Raw genomic sequence first — 15,261 nt, 5'->3', positions numbered from 1 at the left:
GGTGGGCCTACTTTTTTTTTTTTTTCCTCGAACATTTTGTTTTGTTGAGACATTTGGCGATATTTACGACATTTCCTTTTTTGCGATGAACAATAAAAAAAAATTTAAAAAATCGAATGTTGTCGAGAAACTTCGCAGAACTAAATGGTATCGGACTCCCTTTCCGGAGGTGCGATCGGGGACAGCGGGGCTTGAATTGCCGGCTGGACGCCGCGAAGCGGCGTGTGCTGGTTACGCTTTGTAATTAGCAGCCGATACTGTCGCCGCGAAGCGGCGTGAACGCAGGCGGGGGGCTGTGTTAACGAGCGCCCCAGTGATTCACGCGCCGTTCGAAAAGGGTGGCCCGAGCGGCATGATCTCTCGGAGGAGTGCGTATAGCCATTTCCGCGCGAAGCGCACTCCGGAGTGCGTAAAGCTATACGCACTCCGGAGTGCGCTTCGGACGGAAATGGCTATACGCACTCCGCTTTTCTCGTATAAAAAGAGTGGACACAACGAGTTTCCTAAGCGGTGCCATGGCATAGGGGTTAGGGTGTCCGCCTCATACGCACGTAGACGCAAGTTCGATCCGCGATGAGCCTACTTTTTTTTTTTTTTTTTTTTTTCCTCGAACATTTTGTTTTGTTGAGACATTTGGCGATATTTACGACATTTCCTTTTTTGCGATGAACAATAAAAAGAATAAATAAAAAAAAATCGAATGTTGTCGAGAAACTTCGCAGAACTAAATGGTATCGGACTCCCTTTCCGGAGGTGCGATCGGGGACAGCGGGGCTTGGATTGCCGGCTGGACGCCGCGAAGCGGCGTGTACTGGTTACGCTTTGTAATTAGCAGCCGATACTGTCGCCGCGAAGCGGCGTGAACGCAGGCGGGGGGCTGTGTTAACGAGCGCCCCAGTGATTCACGCGCCGTTCGAAAAGGGTGGCCCGAGCGGCATGATCTCTCGGAGGAGTGCGTATACATGCCTTGCACCTACGTCACATCATGACGTCGAACACCGGTATCTACCATGCTGGTGGTTGACTCGACGGCCCTTCGCAGCGAGAGCAATGGTAAACTGCGCCGCGCTCGGCTAGCAATTACCCCGTATCCCGACATTCGTCCGATCGTTTCGTCGGCATGCCCCACGAGACAGAGTAGACGTCAAGTTAGAGAAACTACGAGCGGCAGGAAAAAGATGCGGCCGCGGATTATCGAGTTTGCGGGACGCGTTTCATAGCGGCGAACGGCGACACTTTTCTATCGTTGTTTACGTTCGCGCACGCCTTTGCATCGGCTTTTGCTCGTTCGTGGTGTAGATAGCCTTTGACCTTCGTTGCCTAACGCCGTTTTCATGCTTCGAGCGCACTTTCAGGGCTCCCGGCTGAATCCGGGCGAGAATTGCGCCGCGAGCCCGGCCCGACGGCGATCGGCGGCCCCCATGTGCAAGCTCGCCGAGCCGCCGGGTCATCGGTTTGTGCCGTCCGCGATATGATGACCTTTTCAAGGAGCGAAAGTATGCAGGCGAGCCGGTTAGAAAACATTATAATATAAACCCTGAGACAATGAGAGTTTCTTGTCCGTTATTTGATTTATCCCTGTCTCGGGGTTAAGATTATGACGGTAACATGGCGTTGTTCACCAGTATTTCGCAAAATCGTAACAATTTTTCTACAAGCGACTCCTAGAGCCGCTCGTCAAATTATGAAGTGCGCAATTAAGCTTTTTTCTTTTTTTGGCGACACGGCATATCCCTTTGCGTCAAAACTTCGCCGGCGGCATTTCGAAACTTTCTGGTCGAAGCGCAATCGCACCAATGCCGGAAAATTCCGCACGCACTGGATAAATGTCATCATCGTAAGCTCAAGATGTTTTTCTAAGTTCACGGTACCTTTGTTGAAAATATGGTGCATGTTAACGCATGTCTGGGCCGTTAGCAGCATCCTACGCCTTGGTAAGCGCATCCGCGCGGTGTGAAGTCAACCACCAGTATGGTGCGGGGCCCCGTCCTTCCCTAGATGTTCCCTAGGGTGACGTCACTTGCAAGGCATGTATAGCCATTTCCGCGCGAAGCGCACTCCGGAGTGCGTATAGGCTCCTTGCACAGGACGTCACTTCCGTTGCCCTCCAAAGAAGAGGGGAAGAAGGAGCTCCCCTCTTATCAGGATCCTCCTTTGTACCTCCCGGATTTGTACAGGCGTCGCTATTCTTCCCCCAGAAGATTATAGAAGATTAACCCGTCACTCAAAATTCTTACAAAAGCAGCTTCCCTCTCCTCCTCTTACTTGGTGTTCAAAAGTGTGCGATGTGACGTCAGTGCAAGAAGCCTATAGCTTTACTCTTCGCTAAAACGTCGATTTGCTCAAATGCCGCTGTTCGCTAAAACGTCATTCGCTCATCTAATATGGACCCTAATTATAATGAAACGAGGATAATCGCACACACATTGTTAGCCCCCCTTCACTTCTCGCCAAAGAGCCGTCGACACGAGAACATATTTGAGCTTGAGGCTTCGAAGCTCGCTCTGCGTGGACCACTCTTTGCCTACATTTGTTATCTGGACACATCACAATGGCACAGCACAGTCGCATAGCTAAGGTACTACCGTTTCGATGTTAACAGTTCACTATCGTTACCGATATTACGGTCGAGGTCATCCACTGATCACTGCAAGACGTTCAAGATCGCCATCGTCCGCCATGGCTGTACGGCTTAGACCAATTTACAATTTCTCCAATCAATGTAATGTTTTATAACTCTTAAAAAAAACTTATTTTAGTACTGTCATATAAATTTCCACAGTTTATTCCTACTTGAAACTTCATGTTTAGTCGTTTACTCGTTTACGCACACTGTTGACAAGCCAAGATGCCAAGAGTGCAAGTAGCTCAAGCCAAGCAAGGTCGAAGCCAGGTTGACCACGTGACCGTATGTCAACGGACCATAGAGTAATATAGTAAACGTAAAGAAAGGACACAGGAGCCGATTCGCGGCCCAGATAGTGCGTTTAATACCCTCCGCTACGTGGCGCTTTTCTGCAAGTTGGTTAAAATTAATTAAAACTCTTTCTGTGTAAAGTGTTTATTTTTTAAATGGCAATGCTTTAAAATTATTTAAAGTACTTAAAACGACTAAGTAGTTTAAATCAAATACGTCACAAAAACCACGTGATGAATGGCGCCTGCCATGGCCTGCCTGCCTGCACGCCGTCACCTCTGCATCATTCTTCATGGCCTCTGCTCGTCCCTGAGTCGTTCGTCTGTGCCGTGCGTGCCGTCCATCTGCGCTTTCTGCTGCATCATGTTCGGTCGACTTTGCATCAATCAAGGTGACGCATGACCGCCCGCGTGCTTGCATGCTCGGCGTGAATTCGTGGAGGCGATCGGTTCGAGCTTTTCGCGCTCTTGTTTCTGCCGGGCTGTCTGGCTGCACTTGAACGTGTGTGCATGTTAATTTTCGATGATATTGTTAAAAAAAAAAAAAAAAAGAATTTAACTAACGACCCTGCACACGACATTGTCCATGGGTTTACAGATGACGGTGTTGAACGAACCTCTAACATTGCAGATAGAGCCTTGGTTGTTATGCTGTCTGAAATTTCCAGGAGGTGCGTTTAGCCCCTTGCATACAATGTTGTGCACACTCCAACAACGTTTCTGTTTAACGCACTATTGTATTTTCGGAGGTGGCCGATGTTGGTAGTGAGGTGGTTGTCCGAGAGGTGCTGTCGGGTACCGGCGCAGGTCTGCATAAATGGCCTTGAATGCCGTTGGTGGCGATGTCTTGCCTTGTCAATGTCGGGAAAGGAGCGGCAGCCGCTGCTGCAACCGTCGTCGTGGCCGGGGAGTAGACGTCGGGCTCATCCCTCAAAGGGTGACCCGGTAACGGCGGGGGCCCGCGTCTGCGCGGGCCCCGCCGAGGGCGAGAAAGGACACCGCTGACTGCCGACTTGTTTATTCCGAATCTCAGGGTCAACTGTTCTAAAGCGATCCTAGCACGAGCTGAGCACGCGACGCTGCGTGTGGGGCACGCGCTTCTCTGGTTCAGAATTCAAGCCGTACGACCGCTCAACTCAGAATACTACATTCTCCCTTTCTTAATAATATTTTTTACACAAACATAATGGGAGAATAAAAAGCTAAACAAAGAACACAAAGCACTATGAAGCAAGCCCCTATTCTCTCTTTCTTATTTTTTTAACATTTTCTAAAACAAAAGCAAAGTACTACAAAAACACGACTCTGGTTTCGTAATGAAGACCCAAGAAATCAAAAATCAAGTCCGGTGAAAAGGAAGTGTCATTTCGATAGGTTCACTCAAATTTGAAGAAAACGCCGACTCATGCATGCATGTGTATGAAAAGTTCGTTGAGAATCTTCAGGTGTTGTTGTTCTCAAAACTTTGGTACTTCGATTGTCGAACTCAAAACTCCTTTCAAAAATTAAGCCTATTCCTGGCACCACACGTCTTGAACGCAAGAGGTGCTAATTCTTCCGCATACGGCGGTGCCAAGGAACGTGGCTGCTCACCAGTGAAAGCGAAGCACAACACAAGGTGGCTTTAGCTGAAATCTCTTGGCGCGTGCAGGCGCGCGTTTTCTTTCTCTGAAGTTGTGTCGTGAAAGGCATATGCAACAGAATACCTAGGCTTTGCAGGAGAACCAGGCGCTGCAGGAACATTCGATGCAGCAGAAAACCGGGCCTCACAGGAAAAGCAGGCGCTGCACTCTTTCATCTCGGCGAAGTGTCAATAAAGACGGGTGGCCATCTTTCAAACAGTCATGTCGGGAGGCAGGAGCTTGCGGCCATCTTGGGCACTGACTTGGATCGGTGTCGGAGCATCACGACGATAAAAAAAAACAGCTTGAGCATAACTACGCTACACTTCTGAATCCTTCGGACCTCAGCCTTGAGCGTACAACACAAAAACAAATCTCGATTTGAAGAAAGTCCACGTCATCGCAGGGCGGACGGGATGAAGAAAAAAATTGCTGCCTCTGAAGGCCAGCTGCTCGGCCAGGGCTTATTTCTCGCCTGGAACAATGTTCACGTCATCGCAGGGCGGACGGAACCGAAAACAAAATGCTGTCTCGCAAGACCAGCTAACTCTCTCAGGGCTTATTTCTTGCCTGGAACATTGATTCTGGAACGCGCTGCGTTCAAAATAAAAACAAAAAAACAGTAAAGCTACCAAAAAATTAACTCGGCGTTCGAAACGTTAGGCGTACAGGAGTTCCGAGACGCTCTGGTTCGGAGAAACGAGTACCACCTGGCGGCTCGAAGTAGGCCGCACGAAAAGAAACAGACGAAAGTAGAAAAACCAAACGCTAGCTCGACTGGCCCGAATAGTCATAACGAAACGCCGCAAGGCTGCGAAGAAAGAAACGTCCAAGATGCGCCGGTTCATGCCAACTATGCGACCGGGACGCAGTGCTTGCCTTAAAACTGTCGTTGCCCTTTTGGAATCCCATCCTCGTCGCCATATTGTATTTTCGGAGGTGGCCGATGTTGGTAGTGAGGTGGTTGTCCGAGAGGTGCTGTCGGGTACCGGCGCAGGTCTGCATAAATGGCCTTGAATGCCGTTGGTGGCGATGTCTTGCCTTGTCAATGTCGGGAAAGGAGCGGCAGCCGCTGCTGCAACCGTCGTCGTGGCCGGGGAGTAGACGTCGGGCTCATCCCTCAAAGGGTGACCCGGTAACGGCGGGGGCCCGCGTCTGCGCGGGCCCCGCCGAGGGCGAGAAAGGACACCGCTGACTGCCGACTTGTTTATTCCGAATCTCAGGGTCAACTGTTCTAAAGCGATCCTAGCACGAGCTGAGCACGCGACGCTGCGTGTGGGGCACGCGCTTCTCTGGTTCAGAATTCAAGCCGTACGACCGCTCAACTCAGAATACTACACGCACTCTCCTCATTTCTCTCATTCGGGAGCTTAAGACTGTTGGCTTCCCAGTAAAGGCTGTGGTCTGTGGTTAGGGGGCTTCAAACGTAAGCTTGGTGTGTGTGTTGATAAGCCATTTTTTGAAGTTGACAACGAACACCTTTACTTTGTCTTTGATGTTCCGCACCTTCCCCAAAAAAACCAAGAGCAATCTCCAAGCCCACAAACTTTGCATTGGAAATGAGGTCATTGAGTGGTCTTCTATTGTTGAACTTTATTGTTCTATTCATGAGATGAGCTTGCAATTGGCTCCGAAACTTACTGAGAGACACATTTTTTTGAAGAAACTTTCTGTAACATGGAAGAAAATTGTGCCCCACAGGTACTGAGTGCCTCACTCTTTCTTGCAATAATATCCCTTGTTTATGCCAAGGAGCTTCCTGAGGCAGCCATGGCTACAGCCTATTTCTGTGATAGGATGTGCATACTTTTTGATTCTCTAGATAGCTAAAAAATTCAAGAAGACAGGGCAAAAGTTGTGTCATGCCATTTTGAAGGGAGAATCTGAAATACTTGATTTTCTCCACCAGTAACTCGGATGGATTTCAGCATGGCAGTTCCAAAGTAGGAGGCAGCCATAAGCTATCACTGGGTGGCAAGTTACTATAAAAAGTGTCCTCGTGCTCTGGGATGAGCTTTCAAGCAGCCATGACTTACACTACTGCTTTCAAGCAGCCATGACTTACTTAACGACGCCTGCAGCAAGACACATTGAGAACGTTTTTGGAGCTATATACGACAAATGCTGGGCTGCAACACAAACCCAAATGTGCATCAGTTCACCTCCGGACTAAAACACCTCTCGATAAAAAAAAACTGTTCAAACTGTCGGACAATGAAAACGTAGAGGATGACAAGGCTGACCTCCTAAAGGAGTTGCAAATATCTTCGCACCATGAAAGTTTAATTTCAGACTTGTGGAATGTCTTCCAATTGATAACTTCCCGCCACTAGAAAATATTTCTGAGCTGGCGTCAGACATCAGGTGTAACATAATTGATGACTCGTCCACTTTTTTATTACGTTTGGGGCTATTTGATCAAGCTTTTGCTTGAACAGACAACTTACAGCTATGGCTGTTCTCAGCTGCTATCGGATGAGTCTAGTAACTTGACCAGGCCTCACCAATACTGTCTTGTTCCTAAAGCATACCACGTGCCTGGAAAATTCTTCGGGAACTTAGTAGTACCACCACAGCCTGCCTTTCATTTCATTCAGCAACTGGAAAATCACTTTCTTCCCATAATAGCGAGTGTGACACATTTTCGAGGAGTGTGTGCCGCCTTGTATAGCACACTTTGAGTCTGGGTGGTTTTAGCCTTTGCCCAGAGGAGTACCACAAAAGGTTTTTAAGATTGTTTTGCAGAATACGCTTGTGTTGACATGTTTGATTTCTTAACCGGAATTTGGACAAAGTTCGGTTGCACTCTTCAGTGGCTAGTAAGCAACGAGACAGGTTTAACTGTTAATAGTGTATTAACAAAGGCGGTTGCCAAACCAAAAACAAAAAGTGCTTATTAAGTGGGCGGTGCAGCTTGCTCTCCAAACATTTGTTTCCCCTTTTTCCAGCGAATGTGTATCACGGCTCCCTAACAAAAATATTTGTCCACTTTCTACAAAATTTCGACAGAAAATTGTGTATAGAGGCTAAAAATATTTGAAAGAAAATGTATCCACTTTTGTATCCACTGTCCATAGTTTTTTAGCCGCTTTTTTCTAAAGTCATATTTCTTTTCTGAACAATTTCGGGGAATGTTTAGGGACGTTGAATCTTGTCAGATTTCGAATAGAGTTCTCATTGTTTGGTAATGGCTCGCCCGCAGTGAGTTTGAGGCTATGCAAATTGGTGTTTTTTATATTTGCCGGAAATCGGGGAATGAAGCACACGCCGGATAGGCGTGTGCTTCGATTGGTAATTATAGCGATGTCTTATTTATTTTTGCACTTACTTCTCGTACCCGAGTCGGCGTGAAAGTGAATGTATCATACAGCATGTTCTCCGTGGAAAGGGTTTGTTAACTTGGTTCCGCTAAGAATTTACTACGAAGTGTACGATATGCTGACGTCCTTCATATTCATTTATTTTTGCGAGTATCGATCTCTTTCGTATAAAACATACAGAGCTTCTGAAGTAAATCATGTATACATGAATGTGGTCCAATAAAATGTGTTCGAACCACTTACTGTTGTTGACCCCAAAATGCTCCACCAGTCAGGAGTCAATGCGGCGATTGTGTAACTTCAATGCTTTACAATAAAAAAAGAACAAGAAATATATATACTTCTGCTTTGTGAAGTAAGTTGAACTATCGTTTGACAGATTTTGCACGGACTCTATCGTAAAAAATAAACCAAAAGTGCGTCAATATTAAAAAAAAAAAAAAAAAAAAAAAAAAAAAAAAAACAGCGGCTTCGGGAGTCCCGAGAGCCGAGCGAGGCGGGGAGGAAAGAGAGGGGTACCAAAGAACCGGAGCAGAAACGCCCAAACCGAAACCGAAACTAACTTGACCGGAAACGGAATCAGATTATGCTTAATACCGCCCGCTAGGAGCGCTACCTGTCACTGGTCTATCTAGGCCGCTGGGGCCTATGGTAGTGTCCGCTCTTTACCTTGTGTATATTACTCTATGAACGGACCGTCAAGGCCTGTTTCATCGGACCGCTCTGCCGATCTCTCGGCGTGGAGGAAACGTAAACAAAGGTATGTTTCATTTTCGTTGTTGTTACTACTTGTGCTGAACAATGGAGCGGGCGAAGCGTTCGCTATCAGAGCTATCCGATCGTTAAAAAAGACGTAGAGTAGCCGAAAGTGTTCGCAAGGAACTTGAAAGTTGCGGTACGAGCAGTGAGGAGTCTGTGGACACTGAGGAAGCATACCCTCTTGCACCTGTACAACAGGCCGTGGCAGCACATGCAAGTTTTTCCGGAGAGTTTGAATACCAACGAGCTTCCGAGTGTGAATCTGAGTCGAGTGATACGAGTGGTGCACGAAATAACCTAATCTCTGAACACCTGTGTCAAAATCCCCGCTGCGAATTCCCCGCTTTACCTCCCCCTCTTCAAAATCCCCGGCCTTCAAAACCCCCTTTCCTTTATCTCCTTATCAGTTCCCCCGGGCCAGTGGTCCTTAGAAACCATTTGGAAAAGCGCTTTTATGGACACTTCATAAAGCTGAGCTGTGTTATGACCATCCTAGCCAGCCCCAAATTTTCTTTGACACACTGTGATCTTGCAGAATCTCTCTTGAGAGAGTTTGTTTCTGGAGCTGGTACCTTGTATGAGGGGGTTTATGTCTACAACATGCACTCCCTGATCCACCTGACAAGACGTTCGACGGTTCGGCCCTGTCAACACCTTCTCGGCCTTTCCCTTTGAGAACTTCCTTGGGAAGCTCAAGAAGTTGGTGAGGGGTCCTTCCTTGGCGCTGCAGCAGGTTATCAAGAGGCACTCAGAAGTGAATTCCACCACCGTGTCAAGTTCTGTGCAGCAGAAGTGTACTCTGCTCAAGCAACAACCTGAGCCGCCAAGCTTCAAGAAAACCCAGTGCAGTGAGCTTGTTTTAGACGGAGCACATTTCTCTCAGAAGGCGTCCGACAACTGTGTTCAACTGAAGTATGGCAACATTGCTGTTGTTAGGAACTTCATTGAGTCAGATGGGAACTGTAGCATCTGCGGACAGTTTTTCCGAAATCTCGGCAACCTTTATACTTCAAAGCTGCCATCATCAGAGCTAGGAATTTTTGGAGCTACAGGGCTCTCCATGCAGTATTCAGTGGGGAGTGTGCAGGACATCAGGTGGAAGTGCGTCTGCTTGCAATATAACCAGGGACATGATTGTAAACCTGAGACTGGGGCAGAAAGGAGAACACAGCAGAAGGTAGAAAAAGAGGAGGCAATGTCTCAAACTCAGCTGCAAAGTTTATTTCGTACACGCCTTATATACCACAACTCCAACGCTGTCTATACAAAAAAAAAAAGATATATGACAAGAGGACAATGAAATTTGGGTAAACCTTCTCTTATCTCCCTTGACCTCTCCTGCGAAACACTCACACAAAGGGTCACATTCCAGCATAACCACCGCCATTCGGCGTTGGAGTTGTGGTATATAAGGCGTGTACGAAATAAACTTTGCAGCTGAGTTTGAGACGTTGCCTCCCCTTTTTCTACCTTCTGCTGTGTTCTCTTTTCTGCCCCTGTCTCAGGTTTACAATCATGTTCAACTTACACCAGCTCGCCTGCACTCTGACTATTTTTTCGATAACCAGGGCTATGCTGTTTTTTTATCTACTTCACTTGCAAGTGTGATCTATGTTTGCAACTATTGTACATTGGTTGTGCTTAATTCGAAAACTGTATTTTTAGTGACTTATGACTGGTCTTTAAGGTAATAACGGCTTTATTTGTTGATTTCAGAAAATGTACTCTCTTGTCCATTTTTTGGCGGAAAATGATGTCGCAGTTGTCCCTACCTGTTGGGTGTGCAATGGCTGCACGGCATGGCCACCCTACAAATCAAATCGGTTGATGATGGCAATTAGAGAGCGTGAAGAGCCCTCGACTGACTGGGCCACATTCTCCTGTCAGGTGATGGCATCATGTTGTAAGTATAGCAGGGTGTCTAGCAACCGGGAAAACCGGGAATTGTTAGGGAAATTTTAATTACCGGGAAAAATCAGGGATATTGTCAAAAATCAAGCCCAGTCATGGAAAATGAGCTGGAAATGCCATTGAGTGCCCTGAGCAAAGAGTTGAGAACCTTGGGGCACAGAAATAGGCAATAAATTCTGCTTAGAGCGGAGCGCGGACTCTGCTCACCCAATGTAGAGTGTGCTAGAGCACTGCACGAGCCAGAATTTCTAGACCCGGCCCAGTAGAGGCACGGCCCGGGTTTGGCCCGAGCCTAATAGAATATTTAATTTCCGGGCCCGGCCAGACTTGGCCTTGAAGAGACACGGCTCGGGCCCGGCCCGGACCCGACAGAATTTTAGACAGAAGCTTGAGCCCAGCACGAGCCCGACAAAATTTTTGTTTTCTTTAATATAAACCTGAGCTGGCCCAATCCTCACAGATTATATACATGAGCCCGAAAAAGTTGGCAGGCTTTAACCTAAAAGCTGTCTAACCATAAAGCGAGCATATTTGATTTAATGAACAAAAGTTTAGGGTGCATACAAGCTTGTGGTGGTTAAACATTTGACTAGTGTGCTCGGCTTTCTTGTTTCAGTGACATATGAAGATGCAAAGTACAAAGAAAAAAAATTCGGAAGCGACGTCCGACCTAACATTGAATAATGAAGAGCGGGAGAAGAGAAAAAGGAAGAGACTGCAGCATACTCTTTCTTCATTTGAGGATGAGGACTTCTATGACCAAGATGTATGCACCTAAATTTCTGCAACACCTTTGTATTCGGGATTCATTTGCCCTCCTTTTTCATCAAGCTTGCCTCTTATGCAGGAACGACGTAACACTCAGCCAGCCCCTCAACTTCCAGAACGTGCACCAGAGCCCAAGCAAAAACGCACACGTGTATGTTTGCTTTTTGTTGCTGCAATTTCTTAACGCTTTCCAGCATTTAGATTTTTTATTTTATGTGATTAGCCTCAGCTTGGTTAGCTGCAATTGTGATAATGAATGGTATCCATATTGTTTATTGAGCACCTGCTGTTTTGGTGTTTCTTTTAGAGCGCAGCTCTTAGGCGCCCGTTTCCGGCTTGAGTGGTGTCGCCGTCGCCGTAACCGCGGCGACGTTTCGGCAAGGTTACGTTTCGGCACTATGCCAAATTGTCCTCGCGGGGTCACGTGACCCCCGTCAGGAGGGTCACGTGACCTCACGGTTGCGGCAACACCGCTCAGAGGGAGGTGTGGCAGGGAGGAGGGGTATACCCTTTCCTCGGGACCCTTCCCTCCTCTTCTAGAGCTGCACTCTAATTTAGCGTTACAGGGAGTTGTAAACGGCTTTCATTTTTTTATCTAGTCATTTTTAATTTTACAAAGCTGCTAGTTGTGGTATGCTTCCTCGCACAAGGACAGTTATAGCCTAAGGGATGGTGAAGTGGATATTTTTAATTTGACGGTGCATATGTTTGCTTTGTATTGCTGCAACCTCATGTTTGCATAATTCTGCTGTACTAGTCATTTTTATTTTACAATTTAATTTATTTTGTTTATTTATCTATGCTTTCTGGTCAAAGGATACATTAGAATGCTTGCTGTTTGTGCACTCTAACCCTAGCACTTTTTATGAACCTGTCCTCTGCTTTATATGTGGAATGGTTTGGGCAGCGTTAGGATTGACCACTTCTTAAAGAAAGGTGGTACATTTTGTTTTACACCACCGAGCACTCTGGTGTAAGGTACATTACCATATAGCTGAATGACACAATCAGCTATACACGTTTGCAAGCAGTCATGTTTCCAAAGGTAGTCTAGCCACCATGGGTAGGGAAACGTGCTCTCAGGGTACCAATCTGTCAATTAGCTTAGTGACGCTTTAGCAAGCCTTCATAATCGGATTATCTGGGGTGCACCCGAGCTGGAAGATGGCAGCGCGCAAGGGCCCGCCATTTTGCAGACTCTGTCTCATTTTTGTTAGTGAGAGAAAACAAAGGCTTCTTCAGTATCATCTAGGAAAACCTCATGTCCAATATTATCTCCATTTAAATCTTTATGAAATGGATCAGCAAACTGCTAACCCTAGCTGACAATGTAGGCGCAAACGACAGCGCAGTTGCTACTACGGCTTCAGTGCACCAAACATCAATTTACTATGTCAGGTGCATTGTTACGTTTTCTTTGTTTTTTCCATGCACAGTCAGTCCTTGACTTGAGCAATGTCTTCTCCAAAAGTTGGTTCAGCGGTGTCCACATGATTGGCACAGACCTGGATGTGCACGTTTCTCATGGTTCACCTCTGTTAAATAATAATGGCATTGTTTGCACAATGTTCACATACTCAATGGCTTATTTATGTACTATTTAGTAGACTTCGCTGCATACTAATGTTCCTGAGATATTTATTCCTTTGAGAAAACTTGGCTTTAGCGTAGGTTGCAGTGGTGCGGATGTCGTCCGACACGGAGCAGACAACACTCAGGCCAGTCTGTTTGCGTCGTCCTCGCAGGGGTAGCACATCATCATTTGTACCATGGGATTGGTCATGTCTCCTCCGTCTCTGCCATTGTTGCCTGTAGAAGCCGATGTTTCGGGTTTTATTTGGGCTATGTTTAAAGCAAAATTGCATAGGAAATATTCCACCAATGCATGAAATAAAATAGTTATTTTTATATTTCTTTTTAAATTTCTTTTTTATTTTTATTTGAAGTCTTATAATTCCAAAAGTTTTGGAATTAAGCAGAGTTGCCTTTTAACAACAAATGGCTATAGCTAAACAGGGCACACAAGTGAGGAGCTTTTTTTTTTCTAAAAAGGCGAAAACCACATGAAGCAAAACAGATAAATTGGTATGTTTGCTTATCAGTATAGCTTTGAGCCATGTGCCGCAGCCACCTCTGCTGTGGTTTTTATAGCGTACTCTGACCGATTTCACTGTAGTAGCATTTGAGATCGATGGACCAACGAATATAGTTTGAATTCATACAAAAATTTGCTTGGTTTCAGTTTTCTGGATTTGGCTCTTTTAGATGAAAGGAAACTGTGTCCTGGTGAAGCATGTGACAGCAGCCCACATAAGCTCACTACAGTGGAGTTTTGTCCCATGCCTCGCTCCCGAGCTATCTGGCTCATTGACAGGGTGTCTAGCACCTTGGAAAAGCTGGAATTGTCAGGAAATTTCGGATCATCTGGAAAAGTCAGGGAATTGTCAGGGAGATAATCAAAAAGTTAGCTAAATCAGGGTAAATGGCCAGGGCGAGTAATGCGGTGGTGTGCGACAAAGCCAGGAGAGTCGTGCATTGACGTGGCTGTGCTAAATACCATTGCCCGAAACTTTGTAAGTCTTTGACTTCTTGAGCAACATAAAGACCGATTTCAATAAATTGTTTTAAATTGTGAGTGGTGTTCACTTATGAGGTGTTTAGTAGCAGTTCGTACCACATCTCCAAACTTCTGTAATGGACAGGGAATTTAAAACCTGGAAAAGCTGGGGAACTTAAAAGGAGGAATTTGCTAGACACCCTGGCTGATTTCATAGTTACCGATGTCTGCCAAGTTATGCTGAAGTAGGGCATGAAATTGTCGATATTTCACTGTGGTAGCTGACATTGTGTTGTAATTATATACTTTCGAAACAGGAGCTGTGCGCACCTGCCTTAAACAGAAGGCAGAAAACAATGAGCCAGCCATCATCGTGCAGGAAGCCGACGCCAAATGGGCTGCTGCTGAATCGGTCAGGCATGCACCAGCTAGGACCAAGAAAATGGTAATATGATATTTCTAATTTTGCTTAAACTCCCGAAAAATACTTTTGCATCCTAAAACAAGCCCAGATTTCAAACAAAGGCATTAGTCTACTTTACATAAAGACATTTTTAAGTATTAAGAAATTTATTTAGCCAATGAAAGAACACCATGTTATGACATTGTCTGCAATGAGCTTGACATTGTAGAAAATATGAGGCTCATTGACATTGCCCCTGGGTCCGGACAGTTCATCAAACGCCGTTTCATTGAACATTGTTTCATCGAAGCTGTTTCATTGAACGCAGTTTTATCGAACGCTGTTTCATTGAACGCCATTTCATCGAAGTTGTTTCATTGAACGTAGCCTATTTGAGCAGTAGAAATATTTTTCTTTTTAGTGCCGGGAGGATAGCAGTGTTTTAATATTTATTGTAACTTATAAACTTATATATATATAAAAGGAAGGAACCTTTTTTTGTCACCTTCTATTCTTTTTTTTTTAGTAAATGATGACTTCTGTTAATGAGGCCAATAAGACACGGTAACACTAACGACACTTTTAAAAGCTGTGATCATCAGGTGCAGTGATGAATGCACGTCCATTCAAAAGCGTATATATATCTTCGTCCTTGAAGAGACCTATTCTGCTTCTAGACGAAGCCGTCCTTGAGGCAGTGATCTGTCTCCGTGGCCCATGATACGGGGACAAGAAAAGATGTGTCTCCTCTCTTTGTTAATTTATTATTTATATTTATTAGTAGAAGAACATCTATGTTCTTAAAAAGAAAGCTATTCTCTTAGGATAAAATGAAAACAAAGTTAAATCTACAAATACAAAATAAAAAAGGTGCTGCAGAAAATAGCTGTTTCCCTCTTAAGAAAGTGCCTTTCACGTATGAATAAATAGAAGGTTGAAGTGGGAAAAAGTGAGTGGCCGAGAACAGCCGCCTACCTTGCCAGAAAAGAATAAGTCGCATATCCA

General features: G+C 45.6%; 1 long non-coding RNA gene across 2 annotated transcripts; it reads left to right on the top strand.

Annotated features, from left to right (window-relative positions):
- Positions 1-8,565: 8,565 nt before the first annotated feature.
- On the top strand, positions 8,566-14,298 carry LOC115313842. Of its 2 annotated transcripts, XR_005798135.2 has the most exons (5): positions 8,566-8,618; positions 10,334-10,520; positions 11,145-11,294; positions 11,376-11,447; positions 14,171-14,298. It is a non-coding gene; the product is annotated as an uncharacterized LOC115313842 (long non-coding RNA). The 2 variants fall into 2 exon arrangements; XR_005715225.3 differs by lacking the exon at positions 14,171-14,298 and having other exon boundaries at positions 11,376-11,652.
- The last annotated feature ends 963 nt before the right edge of the window (positions 14,299-15,261 follow it).

The sequence above is a fragment of the Ixodes scapularis genome, unplaced genomic scaffold (assembly GCF_016920785.2).
Source record: "Ixodes scapularis isolate PalLabHiFi unplaced genomic scaffold, ASM1692078v2 PGA_scaffold6__148_contigs__length_123643588, whole genome shotgun sequence".
Taxonomy (NCBI): domain Eukaryota; kingdom Metazoa; phylum Arthropoda; class Arachnida; order Ixodida; family Ixodidae; genus Ixodes; species Ixodes scapularis.
This window is presented reverse-complemented; position numbering and strand designations above follow the sequence as displayed.